Raw genomic sequence first — 18,845 nt, forward strand, 5'->3', positions numbered from 1 at the left:
CAGGTGTTTTGAGTTAATTAACTGATTTGAGTGTGGCCCAGGTGTCTTCAATATTGAACCTTTTCACAATATTCCAATTCTCTGAGATACTGAATTTGTGATTTTCCTTAGTTGTCAGTTATAATCATCAAAGTTAAAAGAAATAAACATTTGAAATATATCAGTCTGTGTGTAATGAATGGATATAATATACACGTTTCACTTTTTGAATGGAATTAGTGAAATCAACTTTTTGATGATATTCTAATTATATGACCAGCACCTGTATACAAAATAAATAAACACAGTACATTTACATATATTATGTGTTACATTATTTAAACAAAATCTCTTATTTAGGATGAGATTAATCGCAATTAGTCGGTTGACAGCACTAGTTGTGAGTATTTGCAGTGCATTTCTGTATTTGATTTTGTTAAGAATTTACAGTGCATTACTGTATTTGGTTGCGGTGCATTGCATTTCCGTAGAACTGGTCTATTTGTCCAGTATTATGGCTCTTCGAGATAATTTTACAATCCCTACAAGTGCTCACTGGAATTTTAAAATAATACATCACCTTGTGATAGAAGTGCTCTTCTTTCTTCATTGAACCTTTTTCAGGCCTTTATGCTAAAGAATAATTAGAAATAATTTAAATAGCATTTATGCTGATAAGGGTAAGGTTTTGGGCTGTCCCTCACTATGATTTTTCATCAGGACTTTTAATTAGTAAAATAAAGACAAATGACATAAAAATCACATTTGCATATTGTTCTAAATATAGCCTCATTGTTAAGAAATGTTTTTGGCACAAGTATGCATTTTCTTTTCTATAAAATTTTAATATATTTATTTGTGTCAATTCAAGTGACATCACTTCTAGGAGATTACATCATCTTTCAACCAGGATTCCTACACTTAAAACACAAGCATGTATCTCATACATCATGCAAGGTCAATACTGTTACCATTTTGAAAGTGTAAAGTTAAACAATTATTTATTACATTTAATATAATCAATATCTACAAGTAAAACCCCTTCAAAGTGTACAATGTGCTTTTGTGAACTTGACTATTAGCTAGAAATGAGCAAATTAGTTTGAAATTGTCCAACCTTTTAATGTCAGGCCTTTTACTTTTCAGGGTAACAGGTTTTGACATTTGGGAAACAGTGATGGCATAGATTATACGTCACCCTAATTTGAAAGTTTGTCTGTGTAAAATGCAAACATGATTAAAGGTCACCCTGGCTGTATTATTGAGCTAATGCTTATAGTATATCATTCAGTGGCATATGAGCAATGTTGCATTGCATTTTAGTTAGTTTTATTGGTATTGTTCCTATTATTGTTGTTGTTAATGACCAGAAAAAGATGATAAATCTCAATAAATATTTTTTTTTTCCATAACTCATTGTCAATAATGCATTCATGTAAATTCAATTACAAACAAACGCAAGCAAGGGGACTGCAGACCTTCACCCCAGTCTTGCAATATTCAAGAAAGTCAAGATGTTGGTCTGGATTCAGATGATCACAGAAATACCAAGATCGGATCATCTTCCTTTCCTAATAACTGAACCTGATCAGTATATCTGAAGTTCTGTGAGGGGACACAAACAAACAGACGGGCACATTATCTAATAACAATATTAAAACATTAGTTTTTATAGTTGTATTGCATTGAGCTCAAACCTGCAAAAACAATTGTGTTATTATTATGGGATATTATACTAACATTATCTACCAAATAACTGAAATGATCAACTACATAAAACTACATAGAAATGAACAAAAAATAATGTATGCTACATTACAATATACTTCAAATGCACAAGCAAATAAACTAAAAAGTTTTGAGACCTTGATCTGTTAGTTTTTGAATAGATGCCAAATTTTTCTACAACCTTGGCATGTGTATATGGTATTCAGTATCATAACAGTACCATTGTGTTTCCTTCTTCTGTTGGTCTTGGTCTACTCTCCTCCCCTCCCTTTTCAATGATAACTATTTCATATCCTAGACTGGACAAGAATCTCACTTAATCAATATTCTTTATTGTTCCAGTTACTGCCACGGTGACAGCGGTTTAATTTAAGACAAGCATATTAAGAGGCGTTTCAAATGAATAATAACACTCCAAGATATATGCTCTAAGGTTCTAATGTCCAATTACGGAATAAAATAAAATCACAGAACTTGCAATTAGTTTAATTGGATTGCAGTATTACTAAGAACTAAAACAAAGAGAGCAACAGTGTGATTCATGGTGTCACAATTAAATTACTTCACTTATAAAGATGTCATGTTTGCCGGCTGAGGCCTGTGAATCTCTATCTAGCTTAAATCATTTATTACTACGCATTCAGACGGAATCATCTTATTTCCTACATTTCTCTTGACTCCTTTCACCATTTTGGACAAAGAAAATGTAAGAGTGCATTCTGGAATTGCATTCCCTTGTGAAAAAGTACACTTTAGAATATTTTAATAAAAGGGAACCTGAAAGAATATGCTAAATTCACCCCAAAGGACAATTCACACTGCATCAACAGACCAACAGCTGACCGAGTACATCACTTCTCAGATATTACAAGATCCAACAAGTGTTGATTCAACACGTTCAGTTGTGCCAGCTAATGCCAACAGACATTAGGATAGAAATTAATTTAAGTGCATTTAAATACACTGAAATATCCCTTTATTTCATTTATATTATGTTATAGTAGGTGCAACTTTAAAAAAAATAGGTAACACTTTATTTTGATAGTCCACTTCAGACATTCTACTAACATTAAGTAACTTTGCAACTACATGTCAACAAGCAGTTAGTAGAGTATTAGTAGACTGTCTGCTTAATATCTTGACACTTTCTTTGTCAACTTATTGTCAACTTATACTAACCCTAAACCTGCCCTAACAGTCTACTCTGAGAGTTAGTAGACATGCAGTTGCAAATTTCTGAGATTTAGTTGATATGTAGTTGACATGTAGTTACAAAGTTACTTATAGTCAGTAGAATGTCTAAAGCGGACTATCGAAATAAAGTGTAACCAAAAACTATTATATATTTTTAGATTTGAAGTACACTGCGCCGATCAAGTGCACTAGATATTAAATACAACAGTGGCTACATGTCCTCATTGTATATTTATTCATCAAATGTAAATTCATGTCTCAGTTACACTTAATAACTGGTTAAATAAGTAATGCAGGTTAACTAAGTAAACATTATTTCCATTACTTAGGCTACTATTAATATAGAAGCCAAATACAATTCTATTTTGTATTTTTACATACATGCAATTATGAAATTAATGTTATATTTATGAAAACCAACTATAAATCCTATCAGGTTGGTGTTTTTAAGCATTTTCACATTGATTTCAAAATAATAACTCAAGGCAATAACGATAAAAACAATAAATTTAATTTAGAAATTGATATTTAACTTGTTTTCAGATCATCATCATCCTTCAAAGCTTGTTAAACACTGGTCACAGTCATCAAGATCCACCTTTAACTTTACCAAGCTCACACACACGCACACACACAAATATATAAATACATTAATTAAAAAATACTTGCAAATCATGTTTTCAGGCCATTTTATGCTTCATTTTGATGTGACAAAGTGGAGATATATTAGTGGGTGAATTGTTTACTTGCTTTTTAATGAGTCTTTCCATTAACACCATCATTCTGTTCATTCAGACTGATTGAGCGTGCACAAAAGCAAGAGGCAGGTTTTTTAACACCTCCTCTAAAGTGACTTTATCCCATTCATTCTCAGTTACCCCCACCACACAAACAGCATGCTTTAAGGCAGGGATCCTCAAATCTGGCCCACGAGATCCACTTTCCTGCAGAGTTCAGCTGTAACCCTAATCAAACTCACCTGAGCATGCTAATCAGTGTCTTCAGGTGAGTTTGATCAGGGCAAGATTTGAGGAACCCTGCTTTAAGGGGTCTGTTAAAACTCAGTGGGCTCAGGGGAGGCATGAGGGACTCCTGAACTTTACTCGCAGATGTTGCTCTTGGACAGTTTTACGTTAGAAACATGAGTAATTTGTGCAATTTTAATGTCATGTTTATTTTTTTGTATTTTTATATTTTTTGAGGAAGCATTGCCTCTCCTGCCTCTAATACTGAACAACACTAACTACACCATTATTTGGCCATAACGGGGACAATGGGTGTTGCTGGAATCTCATGCTATTCAACATTTCTATGGCCCTGGACTCTCAGGCCCTCCCATTGGGTTAATGCTAACAGAAAACTTTCTTAAGGTGTATCTAAATACCTTGCTTCAGTGCCAAAAAATACTGTCTACATGGACAGATGACTAGGACTTGGTTGATTTAGCATCAGATGAGACCAGACTACAGTAGATCCAATGCATTAGAAGGAAAAGTCTTGTCTCGACTTGCATCTGGTAATGTGATTCAAATGTGTTTCCCTGCTGTCTAGTTGAATGGTGACAAGGTAGGTCAAACTCATGAATGTGCACATATTCAGAAACATGCAAGACCAATCACAGAAGGAATTAGTTTGTCCTTGAGTGAGCTACACAAACAATATGCAAAACAAAATTCAATCCTATGAAAAATAAATGTTAAGTGATGTGTCATTGTAATGGATTGCTCTATGCTGATTGGCTCTTGATATTGTCACATTCCTACAAATGGAAACGTAAAGATGCAAATCATTTCCAGTCATTGATATGCATTGTATTCAAGCCCAGCAATCTGAGAATAAAATATGATTCATCAGATTGTTGTAATGTTATTGTACTTTTTTTTGATGGCAAAGATGTCTGCAGTATTGCTTCATTATATTAGGACATATGCACATTTCTTCATCTATTAATACTGTTATAGGAGGGCATTACGACTTTCATTATTAAAAACAACAAATCCATTAATCTGACTCATCTTTTGAAAGCTTTGCTTGTGTAATGAATCAAAGGCCAGTCTCAAATTCACCACACACTTAGAAAAGACATTATTATGTCTAAAGAGAATATTATTTTAATAAACTGATATTACAGTGATTTTGCTTCTATGATCTCTTTACAGTGCCTTTCTCAACATGACACATTAACGATATCTATCTATCTATCTATCTATCTATCTATCTATCTATCTATCTATCTATCTATCTATCTATCTATCTATCTATCATATACTATTTCAGCAGCTGTTAGTTGTTAAAAGTGTCACACAAGGCTGTTTCAAATGTATGTGTGTGTGTGTGTGTGTGTGTGTGTGTACGGTTGTGCTGGCTGTCTGGCACTGATGTATGACTGTGTGTGAGTCTCGTCAGGGCAGGATCAGGTTATGTCAGAGTTTGCGCGGTGCGTTTACTCTCTGAGATGCTGGGCGCCCCTTGCATTTACTCCTGCTGCCAGTCAACTGTTATCTGAGCCTGCATCCAGTCTGAGTGGAGGAAGGTCAACCGGCGTGATTGTGTTAGCAAAGACAAACTCAGATCCACTGCACAAATTCTAGAGGCTGCAGCCGCCATAAACTGGGTTAGGTTAGACATACACACATAATCTCATAAAAATAAACAGACCAAGGAAAAGGAAGGGACCAATAATCAACCTCTTCATCTGACCCAGAGAACACAGCATGGGTCCGGCCGCTGGAAGTCTTGTTTTCCACAGCGTTTCACAAGCTTCTGCTGCAGGTGCAATACATCAGCTAGATATTTGAGAGAAATGCATAAGCAAAATGTCTGAGACTAAACCTCAGTTTTCAATAAAAACATCAATGCAGCTGCAAATATCCTGGAGTTTAGGCAAAATAATAAACTGTGAATAGCCGTAATATGAATATATATATAGTTTCACTGTATTAAAGTTCTGGTGGATTTCAGCTTAATTTGATAAAATGTGGTCGTCAGTATTTTCTATTGTTGACTTTAAACATACTCTCTTTTTGTGAGAAAGAGTTTTTGTTTAAAAGCTTTAAATAAGGTCTGTGGCTGACAAAATATATTTTCATGTTTTATTCGACAACATATAATGGTCAGTATCACCATAAAGTGCCTTTCAGCCCTCACAATACTCAAATATTATGGTTTTAATTTCCCACTCACTTCATGTCATGTAAAAAATAGTAGACACTCAAGTACTCGAAATACATTATATATATATATATATATATATATATATATATATATATATATATATATATATATATATATATATATATATATATATATATATATATATATATATATATATATATATATATATATAATAAAGGGCCATTATTCGAATCATAAACCATAACATATGTCCATCGTGTTTTGTAAATATATATTACCATTAAATATGTTTTCCTTGCAAAATTAAAATTAAAATTATATTTTCCAAAAGGTATGATGTCCCTTTTCTATACAGCGTAAATTTGCACATGTATTTTTTTCTTATTTGGGTAAAACTGATACTGATTTGTATGCAGTTTTTTGTATGCATGCTATTGCCCCCACACCTAGCTACTGAACACACTGGATTATATAGATTGACTGACTTATTATTTAAAATATTATTGTAAAATATCACGATGACAGGGTGGAGCAGCACACGATGGGGTGGACAATGTAGAACACATTTGACAATATTCTACTATCATTCAAATATAATGAGCAGTTCATGGGACATAGCAAAATAACACGCATCGTCTTACACAACAATAATAAAAAAAAAGAAAAATCTAGAATATGTATCTAAAAAGCCAAGTAATGCTTTTATGAATACATTTTTTTTACATATAATGAAATAAATAGTGCCTAATATTACACACCCTTTAATAGTCATTTGTACGTTAAGTTATCATGGCAAATGAGGCACCCTGTAATGTTATTTATCCATAACACATCAGTGATATTTTTAAGCTTTTACTTGTCTTGAAAAAATTCAATTTTGACAAATATTGTCTGGGACATTAAACATTGCACTGAACAGGTGAACTTATCTACGTGTCTGCTTTCATAGTCTTATTGTGTTGTCATTCTAGCAAACTATTCTAACTCAAATTTATGAAGAAGTATTCAAATAAAGACAGAAAGAGTTGTGGTGATGCTGCAACTGCAGTATAGTTTATTCATTCACAATTCTTCAAAATTCATAAAATCTGTGTTCATTTGTCAAGATTATCAGATGAGAATCATACACTTTTGTTGGCCACAGAGCTTATTTTCAGCATTAATATAAAAGCCAACAGAGGGAACCTGGGTAATGTGAACTTTTGGATTTACCTACAAAAAATACATACTCACTGCATGTGCACTGCACATCATATCAAATAATAATGCATCTGAAAAGCTCTGTGGACAGAACAAGGGAGTTTGTTTTCTGGATTGGTGTCTTTGGCCCAAAACATACTTTATGCAAGCACTCAGATGTAATTTCATTGCATTGGCCCACATTGGAAGTATGTTTCTAGGAGAACTGATTAAAAAAGTCTCAAGTGAGATTAGATTTTAGTGGATTTAGAAATTATATTTAGTTTTGTCTGCAATACACCTTGGAGGGGCGACAAACAGATTATATATGAATTTACAAGCTTGTTTGAAGTGCTTATGGAGTTCAGTACACAAAAGCACAAAACATTAATTCTCTCATTTGGAATAAGGCAGGATACATTATGACACCCACTGTATTATCAAATCCTCTAGACTAAGACTGAACAATGACATTTTTCTCCTGTTCTCATTTTTGAGAGAGACTAGTGTCTCAACGGGAGCCGACTTGTCTCGGCTGTGTGTGCGTGTGTGTGTGTGTGTGAGCTGCTCTAGATGCTTGCATTGTCATGTGACACATTCCCATTGAAGCAGCGCTGTGTTGTGAGGCCTGTTATTTTTACCCAGCGTGCACCTGGACGGGCCCCAGACCTGCTCTAGCCTGTCTTTCCTCCATTGCACAGCACCCTCAGGTGTTTCTTTAAAGCCTGTCATCTTCATTCTCTCTGCCTTTCATTGGCTTTCCCTCGACGCACAATCGCAGCAGCTGCGGACGCCTTTAATTGGTGAGTTTGGAGTTCAGACCGTCTGATGGCTGTGTATTATCTCTCTTTCTTCTACTATCGGCCCCTAAAAAATCATTTGTAAACTCCCGAGTGTAATTACTGAGAGCCATGATTAATTGTCCCATAAAATTAGCCTCGGTCTCGCTTTCATTTTTACTGCGTGGAATATTAATTAATGTTAACTCTCTCTACCCCCTCCTATCATACCACTACTCAGTCGCACTCTCTCTTTTCTTAAGCACATCTTTTGAATATTCAACGTCGGAGTGAAAAATAGCCAGGGGCTAAAGCAGTGCATTAGTGTGTCAGGGCTCTCAAATCACCAAAAATACAGATCTGGAATTAAAAGATGAGCTCTGGGTCATAAATAACCTCTCGGAGGTCAGTGGACAAAAGTAAGCAGCTACTTATGTAAATATCATCTCCTCTGGAAGCCGAGAGGCGTCGGGAAATATGCTAAGGAGAGACTGGGCTTCTGTTGACACGTCGAAACGCACATCTTGCATGAATGCACCTGTTTATTTAACCCCTCTGATAAACGACAAGTTGAATGAATCTCATAAAACCGTATTCTGCATAGTGTCACAGCGTAATGTGCACACCGCAATGTCACCTTGAATGAAGCGGCTTCCCAGAAGAATACATTTGTGTAATAATATGGTAATTCACACTTAGCTCTGAATCAGATTAGTCTTTTAATCTTACTGTAAGCATACAGCAGACGTTCACTAAAACAAGGATTTTAAATGTATTTTTGACAGTTTTCAACACTAATGCAACAAAATGAAGAAACTACTATTGTTCTTACAGCCAGTGTAAGAGTGCTACAGTTTTTTAAGTATATAAAATAAGCTTTAGTTTTTTATGCTTTAACACTATGTGTATGTGATAGCACAGAAATTAGTAAAATACCACCCTCCCCCCCAAAAAATCTAATAGAATCAGATTTTTTTTAAAATAGAAAGGTTAAATATTTATTTAAAATTCTCTTTTTAACCATAAAAACGTTTTTTATTGTCAGTTTTTATTAATATAATGCATCCTTGCTGAATAAAAGATTAAATGAATAAATGAAAAATAAATAAAAGATGATTTTTTTAAAATAAAAAAATTAAATAAAATGTTACTTACCTCAAACCTAAGATTTTTTTTCTTGTTTTAAATAACAAATTGCAATTAATAATGACAATAAAATAAGTGACAACAACATCATGTAATAAAACAGGAAGTAATAATAATGAAAAAAAAAAAAACACAACTATATAATGTATTTATATTGCAGTGCATGCTGGGAACTCAAGGAGGAACTTGAGCATCAAGATGTGAGCATCAGACTATTACAGATCATCTGTAGATACACAATAGATGAATATGATGAAGACACAGATAATCATTGATTTTACAGCACAGTCATTTCCTGCCCCTGTCCACTGTGAAATTAATGTCTGCAGCTGTAATGGTAATAAATTCTAGTAACTATGGTAAAAATTGCTGTGAAAGTATAGCCAATATACTGTAATTGTTTTACTGTAATATGAACAGTCAGTAATCCACTGGTGGTGAATAATACCAGATTCAGACGATATGACTTCTTATGCATATATGTGTGCTTTCTACATAAACGGTGTGTGCATTGATCAGTGATACAGGCTTCTAGCAATTCCCTGCTGAATGCAGAAAAGAAAGGACAACCTTTGTTAGCCAATAGGCTCAAATTTATGTAGTGCAAATGGCACGGTTGGATCCCAAGAGAGGAAATCACCTCGATGCAAAAGCGGCAGCATTCCAGACGCCTCCAGAGAAGCACACAGCTGTGTGTGTGTGTGTGTGTGTGTGTGTTGGGAAAAAGATAGTTGTGCACTGCGTAAATGCCCTCCATGTACAACACCGCAGGTCTAAGAAGAAGCACATACACATGGAAACTGAGGATGCCAGGGTCACTTCCTGTTTGTGTAGCTTCTTTCCACAGGGCTATTTGGCAGCTCTCCACAATAGAAGCGCATTTGGAATCGAAACCCCACCTTGAGCTCAAACATTTAATGGCCCGAAGTTCCAGATAATATTGATCTTTTTGTGGAAGCAACCTTTAAACGAATGACCCAGTAATTTTAAACCCAATACAATTAATTTGATCACCATCAAACCAGCCCTAAGCACTTTTCTATCTAAAAAAAATATAGCTAGAACCAGTCGCAACAGTATTGTTTTAATCTTCCAGATTCTTTATGCATAGTGCATTGGATTTGGACTACTGGTGTTCATTTAGATACCTTTAAATAGTTTAATGTCTTCCATAAACACTGAGTTTCATTCCAAGGCATCAGAGACTGAGACCACATTAATGCTCTTTTTTTGGTTAAAGTGTACTTCCAAACTAACTCACAGACATTAATGGTAAGCTTAAAGTAATGGAACATGTGATGTGCTTAAATACATTTGTAATTACACATTTATAACAATGAAGTTACTATTACTATAATATTACTAGTATATTTAAAATATATTAAAGGGATATTTACCCAAAAATGAACATTAAAGATATTATATGTTAGTGAATTTATATGAGATCTTACATGTCACAGTTTTAACTGTGAAAATCTTGCCAATGATTACACTTCTTTTTCATTATGTGTTACCACAAAAGCATATTAATATGCAAATTAGATAAAGTGTACAGCTACATTGTATGTAATTGGAAAACCCTCTTATTGCCCTTTTACACACATATTATATAAAGCAGAATTGTATTTTAAATCATTCTATTACATATTTGATAACATAGTTGAGACTCATGCAACCTAAAAATGGAATGTATGTGATAAAAAAAAAAAAAAAAAAAAAAAAAAATCATTGTTTTTGCCTGTTCATATCTATTAATTATTATTATTATTATTTAAATTGAATCCTGGTGTCAGAGGACATAGCATAACATGAATAAAATTGTTATTCTTCCTTTTTTCCCCCTTATGCTCAAAACAATGCATTGGCATGAAAAAATACAAAAGAAGATATTTTGAAAAATGCTGGGAACCAAAAAGCCATTGAATTACATAGTATGTAAAAAATACAAAATAAGAAATACTATGAAAGTCAATGTACCATCAGCTGTTTGGTTGCCAAAATGGATGGACTGTTCCATTTAAGAGGAACTTTTTAAGGTAAAGTATTGCTTTACACAGTTTAGTTAGACAACAAGGCAGCTCACTTCTAGAGGATCTATGTGTGTGTCTGCAGAATTCAACAGCTGTGTTTTTGGGGTCAGTCTGGTAACCATACTAAAACTTTAGGAACTCATCACAGGTGCACCTGTAATCTACATTACAGCCCAGAGCTGTCTTACACATGAGAGATGAGCAACAAATGAGCCATATACACTACAGGAACGGTCTCAAACGTCCATCTTCAGCCAGCGGTTTCCTCACACTGAAATATCAACATCAGATTCAGAGCAAAAACATAATAATCCTGGCAGTAAGCAAAGTGATCCACAGCACTGCATCCTTTTATTATGGAAATAATGTTCTTTAAAAGTATGTACTTACATGCAACACTTAATTTATGTTTCCAGACACTTAATTATGTCATTTACAGTTTACAGTGTATTAATGAATGCAAATAGCTGAACTTAAGAGTTAAACATTTTATACAGTAGTTTCTAATAATGAAGTCGCAGTTTATTACATTTAAAATGATTAAGTTTACATGTAATATTGAATAACACACTGCAATTAAACGTATAATCTAGTACTTTATATGCGCCTTTAGTATGTTAATCAACACACATCTAAATAAGTGTCATTTGTTAAAGTAAAACAAAAGATTATTAAAGCTTTATGTTTTTAAAATGTACAACTTTTAATTTATCCTCATTATAAAGTGCACTTAAGTAACAGTCTCTTTTTAAGAACACTTAAGCCTTTTATTTCATTAATGTTATCAGCAAGTAGTTTCTATATATATTATATTTTTTCACAGGAATAACACAATTGTCATTTTGATAACCAAATTTCATTTATAAATTTAAAAGGAGAAATATTTGTAATAAGGGAACGTAAAAATTCCTTGATGGCCATAACTGTTTCCACTGTGGCATTAGCTCTCATAAAAACCTTGTATTAATGCAGCCTAATAACCCAAAAACACAATTACAATAAACTCTGATCACCGGAAGCAAGCAGAGACACATGAGGACTCTGTCACCAAAGAGAAGTCACCAATTTATCTCTCTAATGTCTCTCGGCTGGGTTCTGCGTCCGACTGAAGATTGCCAGAGTCGCTCTCACTCACGCTTTTAACAGTTATAATAGTATTGCAGTATGTCCCTCAACCTTTTGGATTGAGTCCAATGAGATGGATGGATGTTAGGTTTGCACGAGGAGGAAGTGAGGTCACAGAGCAGAGCGGAAGACGAGGCACTCTTTGACACAAATGCTCCATTTGGACGCAAAGACAGAGCGGGACAGGAAACCCGTTTTGAGTAAATGTGTGCTCAGCGTGATCCAGCGTAACACATGCCCAGAAGAATATTAAACACCTTTCTTTATTTCCTGCTCTCGCTTTTGATGATGTTAATCTTAAAAGCCAATAATACCGAAATACCAAAAATCCCCAAATGCATGCCCTTGAGTATTCTGTCTCACTGAAGTAAATTGTGTCGAATGCTGTTTCATGTCGATGTTAAGTGTCTAATAAATTTTCACTTCCCACTCTGTCCTACAGATCATCAAACTAACCACAGGAAGGAAGCAAATTTGTAGAAACCGTTGCGGTACGAGCCCCCAGTCCCGCTCTTCTCTTCTTTCAGTGAACAATTTCAACAGTCTCAACAAGGTCAAATTTAAGTCAGCTCGCAAATCGTTTCGCTTGATTGCCTACATTTGCTTCAGTCGTAGGGAGAAGGTCAGCTACCTGAACCCATAAAGAAGAGATATGCCGACCCAGACAGCGTCATGGCGGTTGCTGTTATGAGCCTGGAGCGGAGGAGATGGGAGGAGAGAGGGCTTTTATTGCCTGCTCATGTTTGACACAAGACCCGTTTGGCCAGTATCGCTGCTCTTGAGCACAGTCCTGTCTCTGATAAACACACTACAGATACAGATACAGCCAAGATACACAACATGACCTGAGCTGAACATGGAAAGCAGCACAGAGAGCCATGCACACGGACTGTTTCATGCCTGTACAAGCCACACGTGGATTTTGAAAGTTTGATTATTGTCATCTTTGATTATTATGTTGCATGATTATAGAAATGTAAGAAGTATAAATGCAGAAGGGGCCATTACACAAAATGCATTTTTCCATTTGACTTTTTTTCCCATTTTAAGATGCCAAAAAAAAAAATAAAAAAAAAAATAAAACAATGTATAGCTTGCATTTACTCCCTGCATCTTGCAATTTTAATTTTCACATGTTCAAAAATGTGTTCTGTATAAATGGTCCATAAATCAGTACTTCAAATGGTTATGCTAATAATATAATTAGCAATAAAAATATTATGGAAAAATAATAAATAATCTGCCCAACCATTACTGCCTCTGTTTCATCTGCATGAAGGTGCATTTTACATCTGAATTATGTTCCACACCTTAATTTTACTGGTTACTTATATTTAATGTATTCATTAATGACAGAATTTAAATTTGGGGTGAACTATCACTCTAAGATAAAGTGTGAAAAATCCAACTCCCAAAGTTCTTCTTTAACAAATGATAAACAAAAAAATACATAAATAAGTAAATAAATAAAGTAGCTTGAACAAATCCTTTGTCTCCATGCGCCTGTATGAAACAGTGGCGGTGTCATCCGAGCATGAAGCAGGTTTTGGCTGGCACTGGGCTCTCAGACAATGACACTGCTGGGAGAATAAAAAACACACACTTCAGCCTTTCAATGAATGCACTGATTAATGAGCTCTGCAGATACTGATAGTCATAAACCACACACAATTAAATACTATGAATACTTAATACTGTGAATCAAGAGGGACCAGCACATCAAAGTGTCTAGTTAGTTAAATCACAAGACCGTTACCGTCACACATCTGGACAGTGTGTTTTTGCGTCTCTCTTCAGAGTCCTGTGGCTAAGTGGCTCCATCACTGGATTTCTCACAATTAGGCAGGAATCCTATTTATGAAATAGCATCCGGATCAGATAATGCAAATCCAGAAATAGCATCCTCTTCTGATGCAGTGTAAACAGAACAAGGTGTTGCAGTTATGAGAAGGAAACTGGCATGTTTGAGTACCGATAAAAAGAGAGCTTAACATTTGTCTTGACTAGTGTCAGCAGCAGTGTAAAAATTGTAACATCCCATAGAAGCACTTCCCCATGTTGAGTGTTTTCTTTTTGATGAAACCAACAACAATGGTGAATAATAATAATAAAAAAACTATTATAACTTCGTTTTTAATTACAGAACAGCAATAAACACATACTATGAGTGAATGTAAAAATATAGCTTTGTTTTTCAGCGATACTGTTGCAATAAAATAACCTCTTATGAAAAAGGAGTGTGCTTAACTGTATAGAAAGTGCACCTGCACTTAAATATTAAATAAAAAATGGCAGCTATTGTTAATGAAAAAAAAAAAAAAACACACACACACAAAAACTTAAAGAGAGTGCACCTTCATCGCTATTTTCATTGCACTTTCAATAATTACAATTTGTAATAATGTAAAAAAAAAACTATAAATACAATGCAAGTCATTGTTATAATCTTTTAATAATTGTTTTCATCTTTTGTCATGCTTTTTTTTGATGTGCTGGTGATGTGCTAACAAAAGCAGATGTAAAGTACTTGGTTGTAATTGTAACTACAGTGTTAATACATTTTAAGTTCATATATGTTATATGCATTATATAACTTCATTATAAGTGTGTAATTGCAATCATATTACAATGTCAAATACAAGACATGCACATTTCAATAGAAATTACTTATACTGTATATTTTAGTTTGCCATAAACGCTTGTCAGTACATTTTAATCATATCTCAAAGACAATAGAAGTATTTATGAAATTGCATCTAAAGATGTACTTAAGTCCTACATAAGTTGGTCAGCGAGAGTATTATTTCTATAATATATACTCTTGATAAGTATGCTACTTTTTCATTACAAGGGAATTTAGCATCTCAACAGCTCTGTGGTAAAAAGTGAATGGAAGTGAGTAAAAACACAAAAAGGTTCCTGCAGCATTTAAGTATAGATACAGTAAGGGCATGCTTTGATATTTTGTTACCTAATTGTTACTACAATTTTAAGAGCAACTGAAACACTGTTTCATAGTGTAATTCAGTCTGTCAATATGGCCGTCGTAACATACAAACCCTAGCTAGCGTACAGATTGTGACATCTAATTGCTTGAATCATAATATCATAGCATTGGTGAGTGCACAGGGAAAACTCTGTATCGTAGGAAGTGCATAAGTAAGCAGTATTCTGGTGGTGAATGTCAGTGTGGCATTAGGTCTGTGTGCTGAGTGAGCAGGGAGAGACATATGTTCACTGTGCTGCAGGGTTGTAAATCGGCATCTTTGCTCCCCGCTGAGGAAACGCACCAATCAGAGCCTGGACCTGCTCCACACGGACACACCCACTTCACAATCACCTCCCCCAGCTCCACACTGCTCACCCTGCAGAGAGCCTCCAAACACACACCACTCAACAACAGACACATCTGCAAGCCATTAACACGCTTATAATGAACCGACTCACACACACACACACACATGCACACGCACACACACACACTCACACACACGCACACACACGCACGCACACACACACACACACACACACACACACACACACACACACACACACACACACGCAAGCACACACACACACACACACACACACACACACACACACACGTGCACACACACACATGTTTCTTTTTGTGAAAAGTGTGTTCATCCCATAGACGTAATGGTTTTTATACTGTAGAAACTGTATATTCTATCGCCCTACACCAACCCTACACCTAACCCTAACCCTCACAGGAAACTTTCTGCATTTTTACTTTCTCAAAAAAACTCATTCTGTATGATTTATAAGTGTTTTGAAAAATGGGGACATGGGTTATGTCCTCATAAGTCACCCTCCCCTTGTAATACCTATGTCATAACCATGTCATTATACACAGTTGTGTCCTGATATGTCACAAAAACAGGAACACACACACACACACACACACACACAATATAATGCACTACCATATTTATGGTTGGGGGGGGGGGGGGGGAGTTGCAAAATGTGCAATATGCAACCACCTGTGAAAAAGAAGTACATTTTAGCATATTTTTAAAAAGAGTGCTTATTACAGAAACAACATGTTTTAGAAGTATTCACTTAATTACATTTTTTAACCATCAAGTGAAAATGAATTACCGTACAATTTATTGATTAAAATTAATTGTATTAAATCCAATTAGTTGAACTTAAAGAAGCTTTTTGAGCCAATTAAGAAAGACTTAAATAGTAATAGTTCACACCAAAAAATGTAATTTGATGAAACCCTCAGGCCATCCAAGATGTAGATGAGTTTGTTTCTTCATCAGATTTGGAGAAATGTAGCATTGCATCACTTGTTCATCTATTGAATGGGTGCCGTCACAATGAGAGTCCGAACAGCTGATAAAAACATCACAATAATCCACAAGTCCACAAATGAATCAATTAACATCTTGTGAAACAAAAAGCTGTGTTTGTAAGAAACAAATCCATCATTTGTTTACAGCATTTTCGTTTGTAAACTGTTTGATATGTGCATATTTCTCTCCTGATTTTGTTGAGACTCTTACTTAAGCAGTATTATGGATAGAGAACTCATATTTTAGCCAGAAGCAACAATATGTTTCTTACAACACGTGCAGCTTTTCCCTTCACAAGATGTTAATTGTGTTGGGGATTACTTGAGGAATATTTTGATGTTTTTATCAGCTGTTTGGACTCTCATTGTGACGGCACCCATTCACTGCAGAGGATCCACTGAAGAGCAAGTGATGCAATGCTGGATGCGATCTTGGATGGCTTGAGGGTAAATGAATTTTCATTTACTCTTCATTTTGGGTGAACTACTCCTTACATGTAATTCTATAATTCTGTTGTGTTGGAAAAATGTGTTTCAAGTTTGTTGAATATACCGACCAGCATTTATGGTAAACTAAAATATACTTTAAAGTCACTGAATACCATCTGAAATTACAATCAAATACTTCATGTGTGCTTTAGTATGTACTATAAGTCAGCACAAAGAGGAAGTGTACTTCTTTGTCCCCTGTTCTTTTCTTATTTTAACAACAACATTAACAATTACAACAAAAATGCAAAATAACAGTTGTTTTTTACTAATGCAGGGAATGTTACAATCATATACAGTAATAACTGAAATGCATGTTGTTGCACATTATATATCTTTCAAATGCTATTGAACTAATAGTAAATAGTATTCAATGCACACTGCATATTATGCTATAGTGTGTCATCCTGAACAGCAGTTGTTATTCAGTGTCCACAACATGCACCTAAGACGAAGCTGCCCCGGCATTTAAGCACTCCAACCCTTTCTTTACTTTCTCTTCTCCTTTTATCAGTTTCTTGCTCTCACTCACTCTCTGTTTGCTCAGCGTTGTAAAGTTTGCAGCACACAGCGCTCAGTCTGAGTGTCACACAGATAATGAGCTCCATAAACCCATCAGACAGGTGGAATTAATGTCTGCAGGATGTGTCTGCCGTTACTCAGACAGCCCGCTCTAAGTAGTTGGAAGAATTATAAGAAATGCTTTTCTCCCACATTGATCAGGGGGCACCACAGAAATATTAGTGTGTTAAAAACTTGGTAAATGCCTGCAGTAACTCTTTCTCTCTGTCTTTGGGGCTTGGCCAAGTTCTGCTTGCTTTATGAGGCCAGTCAGATAAAATTCTCCAGAAATAGTGCATGCTGCTGAAATCAGCTTCATGACTTACGCTTCAATTCATAAAATATGAGTTGCAATTAGATTGAAGTGAAAAGTCATGTGCGTCAGTGTCTATGAGTAAGTTTGGAATGGAATACTAGCACTTAATGCAGTATCAATGTAATTCCCAGATGACCAGATGCACTTTGTGGAAAACGGTTTGCCACAATGCATTCAACGTTTTGAATTTTAAAAGTTTACCCAGAAATTAAAATTTGCTGCAAATGTACTCATCTTCCTCAGGCCATCCAAGATGTAGATGAGATTGCTTCTTCAACATAACAGGTTTGTAGAAATGTTGCATTGCATCACTTGCTCTCCAGTGGATCCTCTGCAGTGAATGGGTGCCGTCAGAACGAGAGTCCAAACAGCTGATAAAAACATCCCAATAATCCACAAGTAATCCACAAGCAGTTAAACTGTCACCATGTTTATCTATGCAAACACACTCAGTGTTTGATAAGTGTTTTTTGGTGTAAACTGTGTTTCACATACAGGATCATTCTGACCAGAGCCATATGTAAAACTGTGGGCATTTCATACACTCCTAGACGTAAATAAATGGGCATCAGGATCTCAGCGTTTTATTAGCTTAACATTACCATAAATATGAAGCCCAAATCTGAATGGAAATTCCAATCTGATTTCGCCAGGTTCAAACAGTCGGTGTCTCCGAGCGGCTTCCTTTTGACAAATGAACGTGACAGACAGTGGGTAATAATTTGACAGGTGACAAATGTGTGGTTGTGATAGCATCTGAAAGCCAGGCTACCTGAAATATGACTTATTCTATTAAAATAATTCACCCAGGATATTGAATGCTATATTAAAGACTTGAACAATTTGATAAGAGCAGCTTC

This window comes from Carassius auratus, chromosome 9 (assembly GCF_003368295.1).
Source record: "Carassius auratus strain Wakin chromosome 9, ASM336829v1, whole genome shotgun sequence".
In the NCBI taxonomy this organism is placed as follows: domain Eukaryota; kingdom Metazoa; phylum Chordata; class Actinopteri; order Cypriniformes; family Cyprinidae; genus Carassius; species Carassius auratus.